The sequence below is a fragment of the Coregonus lavaretus genome (genome assembly GCF_964263955.1).
Source record: "Coregonus lavaretus genome assembly, chromosome: 4".
NCBI classification, from domain to species: Eukaryota; Metazoa; Chordata; class Actinopteri; order Salmoniformes; family Salmonidae; genus Coregonus; species Coregonus lavaretus.
In genome coordinates, this window is record NC_139991.1 from 77,763,703 (window position 1) to 77,788,574 (window position 24,872).

At 45.7% G+C, this 24,872-nt stretch overlaps 1 long non-coding RNA gene across 1 annotated transcript; it reads left to right on the forward strand.

The window, feature by feature from the left end:
* The first annotated feature begins 23,277 nt into the window (after window positions 1-23,277).
* On the forward strand, window positions 23,278-23,663 carry LOC311127685. The gene is made up of 3 exons (XR_014613135.1): window positions 23,278-23,348; window positions 23,388-23,417; window positions 23,487-23,663. It is a non-coding gene; the product is annotated as an uncharacterized lncRNA (long non-coding RNA).
* The last annotated feature ends 1,209 nt before the right edge of the window (window positions 23,664-24,872 follow it).

A 24,872-nucleotide genomic window follows, 5' to 3' on the forward strand; every position in this document is an offset into this window, starting at 1 on the left:
TGATCAGTCCAATCAAAGCTACGGTAGATATAACGTGATTTGACGTCATTTTATCTGTGGCCAATGACCTTGAGCCTTGTCGGATGGTCACTTCTAATGTAAATCTATGGCAACACCCAAGATGCTTGAATTTTAGAGCTCTTAGGCTGGGAAATGTTAGCTAAGTTGAGGTGAGGGCTCATGATCAATAGTCTAGCGGTTGAAAGCAATGCAGATCTTCTCTACACATGAGCTTCCCTGATGTTTTTTTCCTGAACTTTCCAATACTTTTCTGTTGCATTTCAGTTACTTGGCCTACTGACGCGAATACACATTTGTACAGTTTTCCCATACGTTATTGAAGTCATTTGACATATTTTTGTATTGTTTAAAAAGGTCATAAGGCCTACAGGGTTTCAATAACAACATAGCTGAAACCAATATTGGCTTAATTGACTTACTGAATTTATTCTCTTAATTGTAGGCTACTTGCTGAAAGACTTTTAAAAATATTATTGTAACAGTAGAATGTAACCTCATGGGTTATTACAGTGGGGGAAAAAAAGTATTTAGTCAGCCACCAATTGTGCAAGTTCTCCCATTTAAAAAGATGAGAGAGGCCTGTAATTTTCATCATAGGTACACGTCAACTATGACAGACAAATTGAGATTTTTTTTCTCCAGAAAATCACATTGTAGGATTTTTTATGAATTTATTTGCAAATTATGGTGGAAAATAAGTATTTGGTCACCTACAAACAAGCAAGATTTCTGGCTCTCACAGACCTGTAACTTCTTCTTTAAGAGGCTCCTCTGTCCTCCACTCGTTACCTGTATTAATGGCACCTGTTTGAACTTGTTATCAGTATAAAAGACACCTGTCCACAACCTCAAACAGTCACACTCCAAACTCCACTATGGCCAAGACCAAAGAGCTGTCAAAGGACACCAGAAACAAAATTGTAGACCTGCACCAGGCTGGGAAGACTGAATCTGCAATAGGTAAGCAGCTTGGTTTGAAGAAATCAACTGTGGGAGCAATTATTAGGAAATGGAAGACATACAAGACCACTGATAATCTCCCTCGATCTGGGGCTCCACGCAAGATCTCACCCCGTGGGGTCAGAATGATCACAAGAACGGTGAGCAAAAATCCCAGAACCACACGGGGGGACCTAGTGAATGACCTGCAGAGAGCTGGGACCAAAGTAACAAAGCCTACCATCAGTAACACACTACGCCGACAGGGACTCAAATCCTGCAGTGCAAGACATGTCCCCCTGCTTAAGCCAGTACATGTCCAGGCCCGTCTGAAGTTTGCTAGAGTGCATTTGGATGATCCAGAAGAGGATTGGGAGAATGTCATATGGTCAGATGAAACCAAAATAGAACTTTTTGGTAAAAACTCAACTCGTCGTGTTTGGAGGACAAAGAATGCTGAGTTGCATCCAAAGAACACCATACCTACTGTGAAGCATGGGGGTGGAAACATCATGCTTTGGGGCTGTTTTTCTGCAAAGGGACCAGGACGACTGATCCGTGTAAAGGAAAGAATGAATGGGGCCATGTATCGTGAGATTTTGAGTGAAAACCTCCTTCCATCAGCAAGGGCATTGAATATGAAACGTGGCTGGGTCTTTCAGCATGACAATGATCCCAAACACACCGCCCGGGCAACGAAGGAGTGGCTTCGTAAGAAGCATTTCAAGGTGCTGGAGTGGCCTAGCCAGTCTCCAGATCTCAACCCCATAGAAAATCTTTGGAGGGAGTTGAAAGTCCGTGTTGCCCAGCGACAGCCCCAAAACATCACTGCTCTAGAGGAGATCTGCATGGAGGAATGGGCCAAAATACCAGCAACAGTGTGTGAAAACCTTGTGAAGACTTACAGAAAACGTTTGACCTGTGTCATTGCCAACAAAGGGTATATAACAAAGTATTGAGAAACTTTTGTTATTGACCAAATACTTATTTTCCATCATAATTTGCAAATAAATTCATTAAAAATCCTACAATGTGATTTTCTTGATTTTATTTTCTAATTTTGTCTGTCATAGTTGACGTGTACCTATGATGAAAATTACAGGCCTCTCTCATCTTTTTAAGTGGGAGAACTTGCACAATTGGTGGCTGACTAAATACTTTTTTCCCCCACTGTATATATATATATATTATTATAATATCATATAATTGCATATGGGTTACAATCCACTGAATTAAAAATAATAAGTGTTGATTATTTGTCCTTGGGAGAGGGAGAGCACAGTGCACGGAAGAAAACACAGTGCTGCAAACAGGGGGTGCTGGAAGTGCTGCAGGTAGACTGAAAACCATTTGCCAAATTATATAATTAGCCTACTCCTGTCTCTATAAATAAATGAAATAATTGAAAATACTACACCAGCATAATTTAGCCACAGAGGATAAATAGCTTATATATATATTTTTTTTATATCTGTAGATTGTGTTTTGTCACATTATGAGCACATAGTCAGAATCCTGCAAATATAAAACAGCTGATTGTTGACTTGTGGCTGTCAATGAACAGGGTATTTGGCAATATTTCAAAATATAATTGCGGGAGAAATCTGTTTTGATTGCCACTGGAAAGTCGGTGCACTATAAGTTCCTCCTCATATTGTAGGCCTACGGTCTGTGTATCCACTCTTTTCATTGGCCTATGCTATTGGCTGTGTTTAAGACATGGGTCGTTCGTTTTATTGATCTCAGAAAATAAATGTAAATGTCAGTATCTTGTCATTTTGGTCATTTGGGTGGTATTAAAAAATATTATAATGCCTCCAGTCATGTAAAATGACGTAGAATTGCAGGAAATTATTTTAGAAAAAGTTTTTCTCAGCCCCACAAACTCCTCAGCCCCTTGATCTTCGGGACTCCGCCCCTGGTCTTCGGGACTCAGCCCCTGGTCTTTGGGACTCAGCCCCTGGTCTTCGGGACTCCGCCCCTGGTCTTCGGGACTCAGCCCCTTGGTCTTTGGGACTCCGCCCCTGGTCTTCGGGACTCCGCCCCTGGTCTTCGGGACTCAGCCCCCTGGTCTTCGGGACTCAGCCCCTTGGTCTTCGGGACTCAGCCCCTTGGTCTTCGGGACTCAGCCCCTTGGTCTTCGGGACTCAGCCCCTTGGTCTTCGGGACTCAGCCCTTGGTCTTCGGGACTCAGCCCCTGGTCTTCAGGACTCAGCCCCTTGGTCTTCAGGACTCAGCCCCTTGGTCTTCGGGACTCAGCCCTTGGTCTTCGGGACTCAGCCCCCTGGTCTTCGGGACTCAGCCCCCTGGTCTTCGGGACTCAGCCCCTGGTCTTCGGGACTCAGCCCCTGGTCTTCGGGACTCAGCCCCTTGGTCTTCGGGACTCAGCCCCTGGTCTTCGGGACTCCGCTGTGACGACCCCACTCTAGCTCATATGACTTGAATTTGTGTTATGTTGTTTCTGTCTGTAGACAGAGTTTTTGCAATATTTAAATAAAGCATTTGATTTAGTCAGTTATCAGTTATTCCATACCAAGGCTAGATGAGGCTGAATGGCAACAACTGCAACGCAACTCATTCATCTCATTGGTACATTGACTGTTCAGTCTTTTGAATATTCCATCAATGAAAATATGGATTTCTTGGCTGAATGAAGGTTTTATTAAAAGGGACACACATACACAATAAAGGAAGTTTATCAAATAAAGTCATTGACTGGAAAAGTAATTTACTACAGCCACATCCTCTCCCCTTCCTTTGCTTAACTGGGGGAATGGGATGGAGAAATGCTTTACAGTAGGCAGGGTGCGGCTCAACAGGCACAATGCGACCCAAAGGGCACCCTATTTCCCTGTATAATGCCGGATGGGTCCTGGTCAAAAATGTGTGCACCATGTAATGAAATAAGGTGCCATTTCAGACGCATTCCATCTGTTGATGAAGCCACCTGAAATCAACTGTCTCCATCCCTCTCCTCGTGGATATTCAAGCACGGATGGGTGTAAGCATTGGATAGGTGTAAGCATTGGACAGGTGTAAGCATTGGCTTGAGCTACTTTTCCACCATGGTTAAATCCCTGAGACGAGAAGAAATGAGGAAGTCCACACTTTGGGAGAAGGACAATGGATATGCAGCCAATGTTAATGGTCACACACCTTGGAGTCATTAGTAAAACATAAATAAAAAGGTTATTCTATAGAAGGGATAATAATTTACAAGTTGTTGCAGTAGTAAACTCCATAATTAACCTATACAGCTCTGGATCCATCAGGGTGCCCTTTGCGACTGTTGGATATTAGCTTGAAATATACTTATTCATGTTTCCATACTATAACTTATTGATAACTTTACATGTATAAGGAATGTATATGTTAGGGGTCAAGGAAGGGTAGAGCGGAACTAGGTGTGTGGAAAGTTACTGAGTGAGACAAGGGGAAGTGCAGAAAGTTCATATTCTGTTCAAACACAGTATGCTATTGTTGAATATGAATGTTCTTAAAGAGGGAGGCGACGGGCAACAGTCTAGTTTCAGTACTTGATAAGGCAGACCGGAGGAGGAACCAGGACCATGAGGGAAGTGGAACTCAACTCGAGATGAAGTCAACAGATGAAGAGAGAATACACTGTTGGGAGGAGGGGAGGAGGGGAGGGGAGGGGGGATTATAGTCCTATCACATATTTCCACGCCCATGAGGGTCCTAGACTTAGGCAGGGCCATGATAATACCAGTAAGAGGAACCTACTGTGTTTCTGCCTAGTAACAGAGAAGGAGTGTCTATCTTAGACACGCAAGGAGATGACTCCGCCCAGTTGGAAGGTATCAAGATGTGTGATGTATCGTGTGTTGTGTTTCCAGCTGTTTCACCCAGTGGTTCTGAATAAACTTGGTTTGAGCTTTTTCTAGTCGTCCGTTTGAGTTTTGACTCTGTTTGTTCAGAACCCAACAGGATTCATTCCAACTGATATATCAAACAAATATATTTATATTATCTTATAAAGATGATAGGGGGCCATTAGGTGGCTAGCTAGCTTAGCGTCATGGTCAGGCTGTCTGGTCTGCAGCTGCAGTTGGTATCGTTTAAGATGAGTGAATTCCAGTGGGTCAGAAGTTTACATACACTAAGTTGACTGTGCCTTTAAACAGCTTGGAAAATTCCAGAAAATTATGTAATGGTCTTAGAAGCTTCTGATAGGCTAATTTACATTATTTTAGTCAATTGGAGGTGTACCTGTGGATGTATTTCAAGGGCTACCTTCAAACTCAGTGCCTCGTTGCTTGACATCATGGGAAAATCAAAATAAATCAGCCAAGACCTCAGAAAAATAATTGTAGACCTCCACAAGTCGGCAGGTAGCTTAGTGGTTAAGAGCGTTGTGCCAGTAACCGAAAGGTTGCTGGTTCTAATCCCCGAGCCAACTAGGTGAAAAATCTGTCGATGTGCCCTTGAGCAAGGCACTTAACCCTAATTGCTCCTGTAAGTCGCTCTGGATAAGAGCGTCTGCTAAATGACTAAAATGTAAATGTAAGTCTAGTTCATCCTTGGGAGCAATTTCCAAACGCCTGAAGGTACCACGTTCATCTGTACAAACAATAGTACGCAAGTATAAACACCATGGGACCACACAGCCGTCATACCGCTCAGGAAGGGGACGCGTTCTGTCTCCTAGAGATGAACGTACTTTGATGAGAAAAGTGCAAATCAATCCCAGAACAACAGCAAAGGACCTTGTGAAGATGCTGGAGGAAACAGGTACAAAAGTATATTCTATATCCACAGTAAAACGAGTCCTATATCGACATAACCTGAAAGGCCTCTCAGCAAGGAAGAAGCCACTGCTCCAAAACCGCCATAAAAAAGCCAGACTACGGTTTGCAACTGCACATGGGGACAAAGATCGTACTTTTTTGAGAAATGTCCTCTGGTTTGATGAAACACAAATAGAACTGTTTGGCCATAATGACCATCGGTTTGCTTGCAAGCCGAAGAACACCATCCCAACCGTGAAGCACGGGGGGTGGCAGCATCATGCTGTGGGAGTGCTTTGCTGCAGGAGGGAATGGTGCACTTCACAAAATAGATGGCATCATGAGGAAGGAAAATGATGTGGATATATTGAAGCAACATCTCAAGACATCAGTCAGGAAGTTAAAGCTTGGTCGCAAATGGGTCTTCCAAATGGACAATGACCCCAAGCATACTTCCAAAGTTGTGGAAAAATGGCTTAAGGACAACAAAGTCAAGGTATTGGAGTGGCCATCACAAAGCCCTGACCTCAATCCTATAGAAAGTTTGTGGGCAGAACTGAAAAAGCTTGTGCGAGCAAGGAGGCCAACAAACCTGACTCAGTTACACCAGCTCTGTCAGGAGGAATGGGCCCAACTTATTATGGGAAGCATGTGGATGGCTACCCGAAACGTTTGACCCAAGTTAAACAATTTTATAGGCAATGCTACCAAATACTAATTGAGTGTATGTAAACTTCTGACCCACTGGGAATGTGATGAAATAAATAAAAGATTAAATAAATCATTCTCTCTACTATTATTCTGATATTTCAAATTTCTTAAAATAAAGTGGTGATCCTAACTGACCTAAGACAGGGAATTTTTACTAGGATTAAATGTCAGGAATTGTGAAAAACTGAGTTTAAATGTATTTGGCTAAGGTGTATGTAAACATCCGACTTCAACTGTAAGTGTACATCACATCAGCTGTCTGTGACCAGGCGAAAAAATATTTTCAAGCCAAACCTTCATACCCGCAAACATCGTTGTCACCATAATACATAGTCATAGTCAACATAGCTACTAGAACTAACGGTTAGTAAACCTGCTGCAATCATGCAGTACTGTGTGTACAGTCAGCAAGCAGTTTATCAGTTACACCGGCAGGCCCCGTTGGCAATAAATTAATACAACCAAAAGCTTACCTTGACTTGGAAGAGTTCCAGTGTTGGCTAGCCATAGCCAGCTAGCTAACATAGCATCCCTCTCTGTTTGAACCGGGTGTTTGAATAGGCTAAACTAGCTAGCTGCATCCGCTAGCTAAGTGAAAGTGAGAAAAAATATGAAATATCTCTTTCTCTCTCTCTTGCTTCTCCTTAATTTTTAAATAAATTAATTTGTTCAAAACTGTTCAACTATTGTCTTTCTCTCTCTTTGAGTCAACTACTCACCACATTTTACACACTACATTGTAGAATAATAGTGAAGACATCAAAACTATGAAATAACACATATGGAATCATGTAGTAACCAAAAAAGTGTTAAACAAATCAAATATTCACCCTTTGCCTTGATGACAGCTTTGCACACTCTTAGCATTCTCTCAAGCAGCTTCACCTGGAATACTTTTCCAACAGTCTTGAAGGAGTTCCCACATATGCTGAGCACTTGTTGGCTGCTTTTCCTTCACTCTGCGGTCCGACTCATCCCAAACCATCTCAATTTGGTTGTGGTCGGGGGATTGTGGAGGCCAGGTCATCTGATGCAGCACTCCATCACTCTCCTTCTTGGTCAAATAGCCCTTACACAGCCTGGAGGTGCGTTGGGTCATTGTCCTGTTGAAAAACAAATGATAGTCCCACTAAGCCCAAACCAGATGGGATGGCGTATCGCTGCAGAATGCTGTGGTAGCCATGCTGGTTAAGTATGCCTTAAATTCTAAATAAATCACAGACAGTGTCACCAGCAAAGCACCCCCACACCATAACACCTCCTCCTCCATGCTTTACAGTGGGAATTACATTTGCAGAGATCATCCATTCACCCACACCGCGTCTCACAAAGTCACGGCGGTTTGAACCAAAAATCTCAAATTTGGACTCCAGACCATAAGACAGATTTCCACTGGTCTAATGTCCATTGCTCGTGTTTCTTGGCCGAAGCAGGTCTCTTCTTCTTATTGGTGTCCTTTAGTAGTGGTTTCTTTGCAGCAATTCGACCATGAAGGCCTGATTCACACAGTCCCCTCTGAACAGTTGATGTTGAGATGTGTCTGTTACTTGAACTCTGTGAAGCATTTTTTTGGGCTGCAAAATTCTTGAAATGTTCCGTATTGACTGAGCTTCATGCTTTAAAGTAATGATGGACTGCCGTTTCTCCTTGCTTATTTGAGCTGTTCTTGCCATAATATGGACTTGGTCTTTTACCAAATAGGGCTATCTTCTGTATACCCCCCCTACCTTGTCACAACACAACTGATTGTCTCAAACACATTAAGAAGGAAATAAATTCCACAAATTAACTTTTAAGAAGGCACACCTGTTAATTGAATTGCATTCCAGGTGACTACATCATGAAGCTGATTGAGAGAATGCCAAAAGTGTGCAAAGCCGTCATCAAGGCAAAGGGTGGCTATTTGAAGTATCTCAAATATACAGAGCCTTGCAAAAATTATGATCCCCCTTGGCATTTTTCCTATTTTGTTGCATTACAACCTGTAATTTAAATGGATTTTTATTTGGATTTCATGTAATGGACATACACAAAATAGTCCAAATTGGTGAAATGAAATGAAAAAAATAACTTGTTTCAAAAAATTCGAAAAAGTAAATAACGGAAAAGTGGTGTGTGCATATGTATTCACCCCCTTTGCTATGAAGCCCCTAAATAAGATCTGGTGCAACCAATTACCTTCAGAAGTCACATAATTAGTTAAATAAAGTCCACCTGTGTGCAATCTAAGTGTCACATGATCTGTCACATGATCTCAGTATATATACACCTGTTCTGAAAGGACCCATAGTCTGCAACACCACTAAACAAGGGGAACCACCAAGCAAGCGGCACCATGAAGACCAAGGAGCTCTCCAAACAGGTCAGGGACAAAGTTGTGGAGAAGTACAGATCAGGGTTGGGTTATAAAAAAATATCATAAACTTTGAACATCCCACGGAGCACTATTAAATCCATTATTAAAAAATGGAAAGAATATGGCACCACAACAAACCTGCCAAGAGAGGGCCGCCCACCAAAACTCACAGACAAGGCAAGGAGGGCATTAATCAGAGAGGCAACAAAGAGACAAAAGATAACCCTGAAGGAGCTGCAAAGCTCCACAGCGGAGATTGGAGTATCTGTCCATAGGCCCACTTTAAGCCGTACACTCCACAGAGCTGGGCTTTACGGAAGAGTGGCCAGAAAAAAGCCATTGCTTAAAGAAAAAAATAAGCAAACACGTTTGGTGTTCGCCAAAAGGCATGTGGGAGACTCCCCAAACATATGGAAGAAGGTACTCTGGTCAGATGAGACTAAAATTGAGCTTTTTGGCCATCAAGGAAAACGCTATGTCTGGCGCAAACCCAACACCTCTCATCAACACCTTTTCATCAGCAGGGACTAGGAAACTGGTCAGAATTGAAGTAATGATGGATGGTGCTAAATACAGGGAAATTCTTGAGGGAAACCTGTTTCAGTCTACCAGAGATTTGAGACTGGGACAGAGGTTCACCTTCCAGCAGGACCATGACCCTAAGCATACTGCTAAAGCAACACTTGAGTGGTTTAAGGGGAAACATTTAAATGTCTTGGAATGGCCTAGTCAAAGCCCAGACCTCAATCCAATTGAGAATCTGTGGTATGACTTAAAGATTGCTGTACACCAGTGTTTTTTTGCAGCTGGAGTGGTCGGGAGAGGTTGTGTTTTCTCTAGCAGGAGGTAAGCTTGGCTTCTTATATGGTGTTGAGTAAAGCTTAAACCATGTATTTAGATTGTAGGTAGGTATTGTAGGTAGTTTATTTAGGTAGTTATTGTAGGTTTTTGTAGGTAATTATTGTAGGTAAGTATTGTATACGGCGGAGCCCGGCGAAGCACGAGGCTAGCTAGCTAGCGGGTAGCTACTGGTAACGTTTAGCAAGGGTGGATAGTTTATACATAGCTTGGGCTTTGTCGAGTAAGGCTTAATTATGTATTTAGATTGTAGTTAGGTATTGTAGGTAGGCATCGTGGGCTGTTGTGGGTAGTTATTGTAGGTTAGCATTGTATTCGGCGGTGCCGGGTGTAGCACGAAGCTAGCTAGCTAGCCGTTTTTTCAAACAAAGTCAACACAGTAGCCATTGCTAGCTAGCCAACATGACCAGCTAACTGTACTGTAGCAGCTAAATACAATATATTTGTGCTAGCTAGCCAACGTTTAATTATTGCTGCGTTATGAAAGGAACTAGACACGGACACGAATTATCTGTTTAGTGTGTTAACACACTATTGGTAGTTTGTTGTAACCAAGTATTGGTGCTAAACTGTGTGTTATTGGATGCTAGCATGCTAGTTAGCTATGGCGTCATAGTTAGGCATCGTGGGCTGTTGTGGGTAGTTATTGTAGGTTAGCATTATATTCGGCGGTGCCGGGTGTAGCACGAAGCTAGCTAGCTAGCCGTTTTTTCAAACAAAGTCAACACAGTAGCCATTGCTAGCTAGCCAACACGACCAGCTAACTGTACTGTAGCAGCTAAATACAATATATTTGTGCTAGCTAGCCAACGTTTAATTATTGCTGCGTTATGAAAGGAACTAGACACGGACACGAATTATTTGTTTAGTGTGTTAACACACTATTGGTAGTTTGTTGTAACCAAGTATTGGTGCTAAACTGTGTGTTATTGGATGCTAGCATGCTAGTTAGCTATGGCGTCATAGTTAGCTAGCTGAACAAAGTAAGTTGAGTCTATTCCTTGAAACATTGAACCGCTGTAGTTCACAACAATTCTAATTTCTAAAGTGGAAGTTGGGAGAGTTTTTATTTGGGTGGTTCAGTGAAACAATTATAGTTTCTGAGGTGGAAGTTTTGGTGAGGGAGGCCCTACTCTCTCCTTTCCCAGATGTTTAGTTCATTTCATTCCGATCTCCTCTGCATTATTGTAGCCATTTGCTACAGCCTGTCAACTATGCCTCTGCCTATCCCTGTTCTCTCCTCTCCGCACAGGCTACACAAACGCCTCACACCGCGTGGCTGCTGCCTCTCTAACCTGGTGGTCCCTGCACGCACCCCACACCTGGAGTTCCAGGTCTCAGGCAGCCTCTGGAACTGCCGTTCTGCTGCCAACAAGGCTGACTTCATCCCAGCCTATGCTAACCTCCAGTCCCTCGACTTCCTGGCGCTGACGGAAACATGGATTACCACTGAAAACACTGCTACTCCTACTGCTCTCTCCTCGTCTGACCATGTGTTCTCGCATACCCCGAGAGCATCTGGTCAGAGGGGTGGTGGCACAGGAATCCTCATCTCTCCCAAGTGGACATTCTCAATTTTTCCCCTAACCCATCTGTCTATCTCCTCATTTGAATTCCATGCTGTCACAGTCACTAGCCCATTTAAGCTTAATATCCTTGTCATCTATCGCCCTCCAGGTTCCCTTGGAGAGTTCATCAATGAGCTTGACGCCTTGATAAGTTCCTTTCCTGAGGATGGCTCACCCCTCACAGTTTTGGGGGATTTCAACCTCCCTACGTCTACATTTGACTCATTTCTCTCTGCCTCCTTCTTTCCACTCCTCTCCTCTTTTGACCTCACCCTCTCACCGTCCCCCCCTACTCACAAGGCAGGCAATACGCTTGACCTCATCTTTACTAGATGCTGCTCTTCTACTAATCTCACTGCAACTCCCCTCCATGTCTCCGACCACTACTTTGTATCCTTTTCTCTCTCGCTCTCCTCCAACACTACTCACTCTGCCCCTACACAGATGGTAATGCGCCGCCGCAACCTTCGCTCTCTCTCTCCCACTACTCTCTCCTCTTCCATCCTATCATCTCTTCCCTCTGCTCAATCCTTCTCCCTCCAATCTCCTGATTCTGCCTCATCAACCCTCCTCTCCTCCCTTTCTGCATCCTTTGACTCTCTGTGTCCCCTATCCTCCCGGCCGGCTCGGTCCTCCCCTTCAGCTCCGTGGCTTGATGACTCATTGCGAGCTCACAGAACAGAGCTCCGGGCAGCGGAGCGGAAATGGAAGAAAACTAAACTCCCTGCCGACCTGGCATCTTTTCACTCCCTCCTCTCTACATTTTCTTCATCTGTTTCTGCTGCTAAGGCCACTTTCTACCACTCTAAATTCCAAGCATCTGCCTCTAGCCCTAGGAAGCTCTTTGCCACATTCTCCTCCCTGCTGAAGCCCCCCCCCCCCTCCTCTCTCTCTGTGGATGACTTCGTCAACCACTTTGAAAAGAAGGTTGACGACATCCGATCCTCGTTTGTTAAGTCTAATGACACTGCTGGTCCTGCTCACACTGCCCTACCCTATGCTTTGACTTCTTTCTCCCCTCTCTCTCCAGATAAAATCCTGCGACTTGTGACTGCAGGCCGCCCAACAACCTGCCCGCTTGACCCCATCCCCTCCTCTCTTCTCCAGACCATCTCCAGTGACCTTCTCCCCTACCTCACCTCGCTGATCAACTCATCCTTGACCGCTGGCTATGTCCCTCCCGTCTTCAAGAGAGCGAGAGTTGCACCCCTTCTCAAAAAACCAACACACTGATGTCAACAACTACAGACCAGTATCCCTTCTTTCTTTTCTTTCCAAAACTATTGAGCGTGCCGTCTTTAGCCAACTCTCTTGCTATCTCTCTCAGAATGACCTTCTTGATCCAAACCAGTCAGGTTTCAGGACTGGTCATTCAACTGAGACTGCTCTTCTCTGTGTCACGGAGGCTCTCCGCACTGCTAAAGCTAACTCTCTCTCCTCTGCTCTTGTCCTTCTAGACCTGTCTGCTGCCTTTGATACTGTGAACCATCAGATCCTCCTCTCCACCCTCTCCGAGCTGGGCATCTCCGGCGCGGCTCACTCCTGGATTGCGTCCTACCTGACCGGTCGCTCCTACCAAGTGGCGTGGCGAGAAGCTGTCTCCGCACCACGTGCTCTCACCACTGGTGTCCCCCAGGGCTCAGTTCTAGGCCCTCTCCTATTCTCCCTATACACCAAGTCACTTGGCTCTGTCATATCCTCACATGGCCTCTCCTATCATTGCTACGCTGACGATACACAACTAATCTTCTCCTTTCCCCCTTCTGATAACCAGGTGGCGAATCGCATCTCTGCATGTCTGGCAGACATATCAGTATGGATGACGGATCACCACCTCAAGCTGAACCCTGGCAAGACGGAGCTGCTCTTCCTCCCGGGGAAGGACTGCCCGTTCCATGATCTCGCCATCACGGTTGACAACTCCGTTGTGTCCTCCTCCCAGAGTGCGAAGAGCCTTGGCGTGACCCTGGACAGTTCTCTCACGTCACCCCGCTCCTCCGCACACTCCACTGGCTTCCAGTTGAAGCTCGCATCTGTTACAAGACCATGGTGTTTCCTATGGAGCTGTGAGGGGATCGGCACCTCTGTACCTTCAGGCTCTGATCAGTCCCTACACCCAAACGAGGGCATTGCGTTCATCCACCTCTGGCCCGCTGGCTCCCCTTCCTCTGCGGAAGCATAGTTCCCGCTCAGCCCAGTCAAAACTGTTCGCTGCTCTGGCACCCCAATGGTGGAACAAGCTCCCTCACGACGCCAGGACAGAGGAGTCACTCACCACCTTCCGGAGACATTTGAAACCCCACCTCTTTAAGGAATACCTGGGATAGGATAAAGTAATCCTTCTACCCCCCCCCCCCCCCCCCCCCCCACAAAAAAAAAAAAAAAAAAAAACATATTGTAAAGTGGTTATCCCACTGGCTATAGGGTGAATGCACCAATTTGTAAGTCGCTCTGGATAAGAGCGTCTGCTAAATGACGTAAATGTAAATGTAAATGTAAGGAGCTGGAGCAGTTTTGCCTTGAACAATGGGCAAAAATCCCAGTGGCTAGATGTGCCAAGCTTATAGAGACATACCCCAAGAGACTTGCAGCTGTAATTGCTACAAAAGGTGGCTCTACAAAGTATTGACTTTGGGGGGGTGAATAGTTATGCACGCTCAAGTTCTGTTTTTTTGTCTTATTTCTTGTTTGTTTCACAATAAAATGTATTTTGCCTCTTCAAAGTGGTAGGCATGTTGTGTAAATCAAATGATACAAACTCCCCCAAAAAATTGGGTAAAAGGACGGTCCGTTTGGAGCGGTGAGCAGCGTGATTGGGTAAAAGGACAGTCCGTTTGGAGCGGTGAGCAGCGTGATTGGGTAAAAGGACAGTCCGTTTGGAGCGGTGAGCAGCGTGATTGGGTAAAAGGACAGTCCGTTTGGAGCGGTGAGCAGCGTGATTGGGTAAAAGGACAGTCCGTTTGGAGCGGTGAGCAGCGTGATTGGGTAAAAGGACGGTCCGTTTGGAGTGGTGAGCAGCGTGATTGGGTAAAAGGACGGTCCGTTTGGAGCGGTGAGCAGCGTGATGGGGTAAAAGGACGGTCCGTTTGGAGCGGTGAGCAGCGTGATTGGGTAAAAGGACGGTCCGTTTGGAGCGGTGAGCAGCGTGATTGGGTAAAAGGACGGTCCGTTTGGAGCGGTGAGCAGCGTGATTGGGTAAAAGGACAGTCCGTTTGGAGCGGTGAGCAGCGTGATTGGGTAAAAGGACAGTCCGTTTGGAGCGGTGAGCAGCGTGATTGGCTAAAAGGAGAGTGAGTTTGGAGCGGTGAGCAGCGTGATTGGGTAAAAGGAGAGTGAGTTTGGAGTTGTGAAATGTAGTGCACTATATAGGGGATAGGGTGCCATTTGAGACACAGCTGTGTGGTTTGATTGACAGCGTGTGAGGGAGAGCTGGGAGCCAAGAAGACAGGAAGACTGGAGGACTGAGGACAGTACAGAGGTCATGACATTTATTCAAGGCTACAATTAAAGTTGCTTTAGGAAAAAAGTACAAAGGGATCCTGGTGTAATAATTATAATAATGAGGATCATGATAATCATAGTAATAATCAATTCAAAAACATCAATGAAATTGTTTCTATATAAAATACAGAAACTCCACTCAACCATGCACCGCAAAATTTGAAAAGATGTTTCTTTAATAGTTTAATCTGTTTGCATTTTAATTACATCAACTTGTTTCACACCACACCGTCCATCCCCACGACGTCACACACACGGCTTTACAAATCAAACCTGCTACTTGTATTATATCAAAATACACAAGACAAGTTGTTGTTTTTATGTGCTCATCATCTTTAAATATATTTAAAAAACGTTAATGTCTTGTTGTTGTTGTTGTTGTTGTTTGTAGCTATCTTGTTCTCATAAACCTTTTTGGCCAGGTTAGAAAAAGGAACATGTTTGATTACAGCATTTGTTGTTTATTTTGGTAGTGAAACATTTGACTATTAGCTTTAAATAAGGGTCTCCATTCAGTCTGTATGGCTGAAGCGTTAAAATTAAAAGGCCATTTCTGATTGAGCCGACATAGGGCAGCGTTCACCGTGAATGCAGTCTCCGGCTAACGCGGGAACATTGACGTTTAAAGGCAATCACGATGTAAGGCTGAACTTCCGCGATACGGATTGAATAGGAACCCAGATCCGTTATCAAGACGTGCCGTGATGAGACAAAAAACCCCGAATGAAATCAGATCAGATGAGATACTACTGTGTCCCAAATGGCACCCTATCACCTACATATAGCACTACTTTTTAAAAGTATATAGGGGAATAGGGTGCCATTTGGGATGCAGGCTCTGACTGAGTGCTGTGCAAATCTATGCCTCTTTGAAATGTATCATCTCTCTCTTTTAATATTATTGGAACTGGAAATCAATTTAACTTGCTAATTGTCTCCCATATAATTCAGTGATTAAGGTAATGTAAAGCATGCTAAAATGTTTTTCATTAGGAAACACAAACATTCATCAGAATCCTTGAGGCTGGACGAAAGCGCCACGTTAAAGCAAATCTGTTGTAGCAAATTCGGGGTGTTGCCCCGTCCGGGACTCGAGGTCCAGGTCCAGCGAAGGTCGCTACACTGTCATCATGACTGCTAGTTCTAATAGAGGAATCAATTCCTTTGGTTTCAGTGCTAAAAGGTACATTTTGGTTTTTTAAAGTTTTTCTGTGTGGGTAGGTGGGAACAAATGGGCAAGCCTGGTATCCAACCTAATTTCATTACGTTTCTGTTGTGAGTGCAGCGTTCAGTCTGGTTTAACCAGGCTAGTTATGTACTCCATTAATATGGAGATAGATTTCTGTCAAAATGTTGTAAATGAATGATATTTTGACTGCAATGTATATCCATACCTTAACCCCGTTTTTGATGGAAGCAATGATCTCGTCTTGAGCAATGATGGTCTTTAATTTAAACAATAGTGATGGAGGGAACAAGGTGAGGAATAATAGATCAATGAAAGGCACATCAACTTTGGTCCTGTTTGTTTCTGTTGTTTGTGACTCTTCAGTATTAAAACAAAACATGAGGATTTTGTGTCTCAGTCCATTTGATAATGTAAAAATGTTAGTCACAATTGAAAAGAAGGCATAAAGTCTGTCATCATGGCTGAACTATGCTGCCTGAGTTAAGACATGACTTGGGCCGCGTCCCAAATGGTACCCTATTCCCTATGTAGTGCACTACTTTTGACCAGTGCACTACATAGGGAATAGGGTGCCATTTGGGATGCAGCCTTGAGACTATTCAGTTGAGACAGAGATGGAGAGAGCGCATAGCGTAAAAGAGTTGTGTGGTACGATCTGAAGGTGAGAGACCTAGAACATTCAGACATTCTAAACTCAGCAAAAAAAGACACGTCCCTTTTTCAAGACCCTGTCTTTCAAAGATAATTCGTTAAAAAAATATCATTGTAAAGGGTTTAAACACTGTCTCCCATGCTTGTTCAATGAACCATAAACAATTAATGAACATGCACCTGTGGAACAGTCGTTAAGACACTAACAGCTTACAGACGGTAGGCAATTAAGGTCACAGTTATGAAAACTTAGGACACTAAAGAGGCCTTTCTACTGACTCTGAAAAACACCAATAGAAAGATGCCCAGGGTCCCTGCTCATCTGCATGAACGTGCCTTAGGCATGCTGCAAGGAGGCATGAGGACTGCAGATGTGGCCAGGGCAATAAATTGCAATGTCTGTACTGTGAGACGCCTAAGACAGCGCTACAGGGAGACAGGACGGACAGCTGATCGTCCTCGCAGTGGCAGACCACGTGTAACAACACCTGCACAATATCGGTAAATCCGAACATCACACCTGCGGGACAGGTAAAGGATGGCAACAACAACTGCCCAAGTTACACCAGGAACGCACAATCCCTGCATCAGTGCTCAGACTGTCCGCAATAGGCTGAGATGGGCTGGATAACCCTGGACTGAGGTTTTGTAGGCCTGTTGTAAGGCAGGTCCTCACCAGACATCACCGGCAACAACGTCGCCTATGGGCACAAACCCACCGTCGCTGGACCAGACAGGACCGGCAAAAAGTGCTCTTCACTGACGAGTCGCGGTTTTGTCTCACCAGGGGTGATGGTCGGATTCGCGTTTATCGTTGAAGGAATGAACGTTACACCGAGGCCTGTACTCTGGAGCGGGATCAATTTGGAGGTGGAGGGTCCGTCATGGTCTGGGGCGGTGTGTCACAGCATCATCTGACTGAGCTTGTTGTCATTGCAGGCAATCTCAACGCTGTGCGTTACAGGGAAGACATCCTCCTCCCTCATGTGGTACCCTTCCTGCAGGCTCATCCTGACATGACCCTCCAGCATGACAATACCACCAGCCATACTGCTCGTTCTGTGTGTGATTTCCTGCAAGACAGGAATGTCAGTGTTCTGCCATGGCCAGCGAAGAGCCCGGATCTCAATCCCATTGAGCACGTCTGGGACCTGTTGGATCGGAGGGTGAGGGCTAGGGCCATTCCCCCCAGAAATGTCTGGGAACTTGCAGGTGCCTTGGTGGAAGAGTGGGGTAACATCTCACAGCAAGAACTGGCAAATCTGGTGCAGTCCATGAGGAGGAGATGCACTGCAGTACTTAATGCAGCTGGTGGCCACACCAGATACTGACTGTTACTTTTGATTTTGACCCCCCCCCCCTTTGTTCAGGGACACATTATTCAATTTCTGTTAGTCACGTCTGTGGAACTTGTTCAGTTTATGTCTCAGTTGTTGAATCTTGTTATGTTCATACAAATATTTACACATGTTAAGTTTGCTGAAAATAAACGCAGTTGACAGTGAGAGGACGTTTCTTTTGTTGCTGAGTTTAGAATGATCAGCTTTCATACAGAAGGTTGAGAGTCGTGTATGGCTTCTTTTCTGTGGTCCTCTGTAGCTCAGCTGGTAGAGCACGGCGCTTGTAACGCCAAGGTAGTGGGGTCGAACCCCGGGACCACCCATATACAAAAAAAAAATGTATGCACGCATGACTGTAAGTCGCTTTGGATAAAAGCGTCTGCTAAATGGCATATTATATTATTATTATTATTCTGTTCAGAAATGAAAAGGTTTTAAACAACATAGCTTTTAGATGGAGAGAATCAATCCCCAGAAGGAGGAGGATGATGAAGATCATGACCAAGCCAGCTCAGCGGAGACTAGCTCTGGTCCAGGGCATTACATGCAGCTCAACAGAGACTAGCTCTGGTCCAGGGCGTTACACACAGCGCAACAGACTAGCTCTGGTCCAGGGCGTTACATACAGCTCAACAGAGACTAGCTCTGGTCCAGGGTGTTACATACAGCGCATCAGAGTAGCTCTGGTCCAGGGCGTTACATACAGCGCATCAGAGTAGCTCTGGTCCAGGGTGTTACATACAGCGCAACAGAGTAGCTCTGGTCCAGGGCGTTACATGCAGCCAACAGAGACTAGCTCTGGTCCAGAGCTAATCTAAGACGTGAACCTCTTCTGCATAAATAACCAGGATGGTGGTTTATGAGGTTAACAGTCTGAACCAGCCCTCAGACGCCACCGCCGGCTGCGTCCTATTCCCTGCATACTATTCCCCTCAGCATTGGGCCGAGGTCAGTGGCAGGGCCATAAGTAGCGCACTATATAGGGAATAGTGTGCCGTTGGGGACGCAGCCTCAGGGCTTTCAGCAAGGACTCAAACACCTGTTGTTGTGAAAAACAGAGTGACAGACAACCATAACCAGTTATCACTTTTTAAAGAGACAAATCTAGTAAAACACGTGGAAATATCACTGCAGATCAATAAAACAGAAAAATACCCTAAAATGAATAATATGAAAAACAAGTCAAATAAGATTACAGCTTAAAAAAAAAACACACACAGATGGGAGATTTTCGAACAGCTTCACCCCAAAAAACAGCAAAATGGAGGAAAATCTGAAATGACCTGAGAGGGTGTTGTGGGTCTCCAACCCCAGAGGAATAATGACCCTAGGTAACGTTATTTTAAAATGGACTGCTACCCAGTCAAAAGTAGTGCACTATTTAGGAAACAGGGTACCATTTAGTACACAAGCGTCTTTCAGAGTCAATGTGCGAAACACTACCACTGATTGTCCCTCATTGTGTAATCAGCTCACTACAAACATACTGTAAGAATGGTTCACTTTTACTGTAGAAACCTAAGCACTTATTTTGGACCTCGCCGGATTTATTAATCAAGAGTCGGTCAGTAATTTCATCAATAGATTGTAAAAAATTTAATTTTAAATTTAAAAAAATAAAATGGAGGCACATCTGCATTAAAAAAAAGGCATGTATTCTGAAGATGGTGCTGTAGAACTGCTTGACAAGCAAGTTAAGAAAACTGTTTAGAATTTGAAAACCTAAAGCTCGTAACAACACGTCACACATGCGTACATCAAGGTATTTCTGTTAAGTCCCAAATAAGTGAAGACTTTTAATAATTATTCTGATAAATGTGTCAAAACCCCCTACAGGGATAGAGAGGCCCACAGTACACACTGTAGCGTTTCAGAGTTTCCCGTTCATTTCTCTAAGAAGTGCACTCAAAGCACCTAACATTAACTTCCATTTCAAAAGACCCTATAATACCAGCCAACATATAAAACACAGTTCTCTACATGAATCAAATCTGTCACCAGATAGATAGTACATAAGATACTGTATACGTCTCAAACGGCACCCTATCCCCTATATAGTGCACTACTTTAAATGAATGCGTCACATAGGAGATAGGGTGCCGTTTCACACACGGACACTGTCTAAAACCTATTGATTATGAACACATTAGATTATAAGGCACGTAATAAGAACTGAAGTGAATACACAGTAAATGTGATTCTCTGATTTCTTGTATGATTATAGTGGTACCAAAACCCAGTGAGGTTTCAGATTAGTTTTATTCTCTTCCATAAAAAAGAACAAATGACCAAAAATAAGTAACTTTTTATTTTTCTTCAAAGAATCTTGACAATCATTTAGGATATAGACCTGAATAGTTTTGCTTTTTGTTAAGACTGTAAACTTCAAAACAATTATTTCAATTGATTTCTTTTTTTTTTTGTAGAAAGGTTTACCGTTGTTTTGCTTTAGGTAAATCTTAACAGGGACACCTTATGTTTTTATTATTATTATTCTTCCCCCGAGCGATTATGAGACATGACATGGGATGAGGTTAGTTGACACAGACACAGTCCTAAATTACCCAGAATGCTACTCAGCGGGTCACATGACCCTCCTTGGAATGTTAAGGCTAGACCACAGCAGCACCAGACAGGCAGACAGGCAGACAGACAGACAGACAGACAGACAGACAGGCAGACAGACAGACAGACAGACAGACAGACAGACAGACAGACAGACAGACAGCACCTCGCCTGGACCTGGAGAGAACCCATAGAATTAGAAGGAATCCATTCTATTTGTCCTTCTAGTTCTAGGAGGGAATCCATATGGGACCATCTCCTGGTCTCTGAAGGACACAGCGCTTCCACTGAAGCACAACTCGGTGTCATCTCATGCCAGGTGTACATTGGTTTACACTCTCTTTTGTTGGTTTGATCTCATATGGATGCATGGATGATCTGTAAAACTGCAAGGCGAAAGAGAGGGGAGCCAATTCACTCTCCTAACTGTGTAGGATGGAGAGGTGGACACCCAGAAGAGAGCTAGGAGAGGGACAGGATCGGGGACAGTAAGAACAAGGTAGAACAAGGCCATAAGTGCCAGGACACCGAAGCTCTCATCTGTTGAAGAAAATAGAAAACGTTTGAATCGAGTTAAAGAGGTCAGATCAGGGTCAGAGGTCAGATCAGGGTCAGAGGTCAGATCAGGGCTAACAAACAGATCCACTGTTATTCCTATCGTCCACAGACCATCGTTAGGGGAGCCAGACAGACAGACCATCGTTATGGGAGACAGACAGACAGACCATCGTTAGGGGAGCCAGACAGACAGACCATCGTTATGGGAGACAGACAGACAGGCCATCGTTATGGGAGACAGACAGACAGACCATCGTTATGGGAGACAGACAGACAGACCATCATTATGGGAGCTAGACAGACAGACAGGCCATCATTATGGGGGCCAGACAGACAGACCATCGTTAGGGGAGCCAGACAGACAGGCCATCATTATGGGAGCCAGACAGACAGGCCATCATTATGGGAGCCAGACAGACAGGCCATCATTATGGGAGCCAGACAGACAGACAGGCCATCGTTATGGGAGCCAGACAGACAGACAGGCCATCGTTACGGGAGCCAGACAGACAGACAGGCCATCGTTATGGGAGCCAGACAACCAGACAGGCCATCGTTATGGGAGCCAGACAGACAGGCCATCATTATGGGAGCCAGACAGACAGACAGGCCATCGTTATGGGAGCCAGACAGACAGACAGGCCATCGTTACGGGAGCCAGACAGACAGACAGGCCATCGTTATGGGAGCCAGACAGACAGACAGGCCATCATTATGGGAGCCAGACAGACAGACAGGCCATCATTATGGGAGACAGACAGACAGGGGATGCATCCCAAATGGCACCATATTCCCTATTTATTGCACTACTTTGTGTAGTGTATAGGGAATAGGGAATAGGGAATAGGGTGCTATTTGGGACGCACCCAGTATCTCCTGCAGCCAAACGGAGCTGTGCAGTCCGGTGTGGGCCAGTTGGCCTGGGTCGTATTCATTAGTGTACACCGTAGCAAAAGGGTTTGCAACGGAAAGCAAGAGTTTTTATCTTTTTTATTATCCAGTTGGTAGTTACAGTCCCATCGCTGCAACTCCCCTACGGACTTGGGAGATTTGAAGGTCGAGAGCCATGCATCCTCCGAAACACGACCCTGCCAAGCCGCACTGTTTCTTGACACACTGCTCGCTTAACCCGGAAGCCAGCCGCACCAATGTGTCAGAGGAAACACCGAACAACTGGCGACCGAAGTCAGCTTGCAGGTGCCCGGCCCGCCACAAGGAGTCGCTAGGACGCGATGGGACAAGGACAACATCCCGGCCGGCCAAACCCTCCTCTAACCGGGACGACGCTGGGCCAAGTGTGCACCGCCACATGGGTCTCCCGGTCACGGCCTGGGATTGAACCCGGGTCTGTAGTGAAGCCTCAAGCACAGACCGCTGCGCCACTCGGGAGGCCATGAAAACAAGAGTTTCTTATTGGACAAGTTCAGGATAGTCCATCCCTGTTTCGGTATGTTTTTTTTCCCGTTAGTTTCTATTGAATACGACCCAGGACTATGGCTCTGGGAGGCTGTTCTGATAGGTGGATAGACCAGACCCCAGCTACAGGGTCAAATAAAAGCACATTGAATTAGCTATGTCACCATCACTATTATTTACAGGTCATTACTGTACTGGTCTGGTCCAAGGACTCTGCACAGTAAATTACATCCCCATTTTGCTTTGAACTGTTTTCTTTCTTTTTGACATTTAAATGATAACCATCACTGTTAAACAAAACAAAACAGGTGTTGTTGTTGTCATGGTGATCTGAGTGGTGTGGTACTAATGTTTAGCTGAGCTACTCTGAGACTCAGCGTCGCGCCATGATGATGTCACACCGTGATGTCACAGAGGAAGGGGCCTGATCATTGGTCCCCCTCAATCAACGTCCTAATGCTACTTAAAATGGAGGCAGCCCATTGGTCAGGAGGAGCGTCGCTACCGGCGACATCAGCCCTTCCATCCTTCCTCCGTGTCCGTGATGATAACCGTTAACACGTTGTGTCTCGGATTCATCTGTTTATTCAAATCCGGTAAGTCATCCGTTCATAAGTCATCCGGTAACTGAAGAGAAGCGAGACAACCGGTACACGTGGCTTAAATCACAGTTCACCACAACATGACGTTGGTGTGCTGTTAGTTAAGGAGTAGAGGGGGTTGGTGCTTCCCCCACGGCTTCAGTTATAATGTAACAAGGCAATACAGCTAGAAGACTCTGGTTCTCATCCAGTCAGGAGTCAGGTTCACTGTGCCATGTTGAAGTGTCTGCCATTCAGCCAGACTGACCGGCTCGTATCAAGGCTCTATGGTTGATACGACTGATCGGCTGATAAGACTGACTAGCTCGTATCTGTAGGTAGGTAGGTGGTGGGTCTGTATGTGGGTCTGTAGGTGGGTCTGTAGGTGGTGGGTCTGTAGGTGGTGGGTCTGTATGTGGTGGGTCTGTAGGTGGTGGGTCTGTAGGTGGGTCTGTAGGTGGGTCTGTAGGTGGTGGGTCTGTAGGTGGTGGGTCTGTAGGTGGGTCTGTAGGTGGTGGGTCTGTAGGTGGTGGGTCTGTAGGTGGTGGGTCTGTAGGTGGTGGGTCTGTAGGTGGGTCTGTAGGTGGGTCTGTAGGTGGTGGGTCTGTAGGTGGTGGGTCTGTAGGTGGGTCTGTAGGTGGTGGGTCTGTAGGTGGTGGGTCTGTAGGTGGGTCTGTAGGTGGTGGGTCTGTAGGTGGTGGGTCTGTAGGTGGTGGGTCTGTAGGTGGGTCTGTAGGTGGTGGGTCTGTAGGTGGTGGGTCTGTAGGTGGTGGGTCTGTAGGTGGGTCTGTAGGTGGGTCTGTAGGTGGTGGGTCTGTAGGTGGTGGGTCTGTAGGTGGGTCTGTAGGTGGTGGGTCTGTAGGTGGTGGGTCTGTAGGTGGTGGGTCTGTATGTGGTGGGTCTGTAGGTGGTGGGTCTGTATGTGGGTCTGTAGGTGGTGGGTCTGTAGGTGGTGGGTCTGTATGTGGTGGGTCTGTAGGTGGTGGGTCTGTAGGTGGTGGGTCTGTAGGTGGTGGGTCTGTATGTGGTGGGTCTGTAGGTGGTGGGTCTGTAGGTGGTGGGTCTGTAGGTGGGTCTGTAGGTGGGTCTGTAGGTGGGTCTGTAGGTGGGTCTGTAGGTGGTGGGTCTGTATGTGGGTCTGTAGGTGGTGGGTCTGTAGGTGGTGGGTCTGTAGGTGGTGGGTCTGTAGGTGGTGGGTCTGTAGGTGGGTCTGTAGGTGGGTCTGTAGGTGGTGGGTCTGTATGTGGGTCTGTAGGTGGTGGGTCTGTAGGTGGTGGGTCTGTATGTGGGTCTGTAGGTGGTGGGTCTGTAGGTGGTGGGTCTGTATGTGGGTCTGTAGGTGGTGGGTCTGTATGTGGGTCTGTAGGTGGTGGGTCTGTATGTGGGTCTGTAGGTGGTGGGTCTGTATGTGGGTCTGTAGGTGGTGGGTCTGTAGGTGGTGGGTCTGTAGGTGGTGGGTCTGTAGGTGGGTCTGTAGGTGGTGGGTCTGTATGTGGGTCTGTAGGTGGTGGGTCTGTAGGTGGTGGGTCTGTAGGTGGTGGGTCTGTAGGTGGTGGGTCTGTAGGTGGTGGGTCTGTAGGTGGTGGGTCTGTAGGTGGGTCTGTAGGTGGGTCTGTAGGTGGTGGGTCTGTAGGTGGTGGGTCTGTAGGTGGGTCTGTAGGTGGTGGGTCTGTATGTGGGTCTGTAGGTGGTGGGTCTGTAGGTGGGTCTGTAGGTGGTGGGTCTGTAGGTGGGTCTGTAGGTGGTGGGTCTGTATGTGGGTCTGTAGGTGGTGGGTCTGTAGGTGGTGGGTCTGTAGGTGGTGGGTCTGTATGTGGGTCTGTAGGTGGTGGGTCTGTAGGTGGTGGGTCTGTAGGTGGGTCTGTAGGTG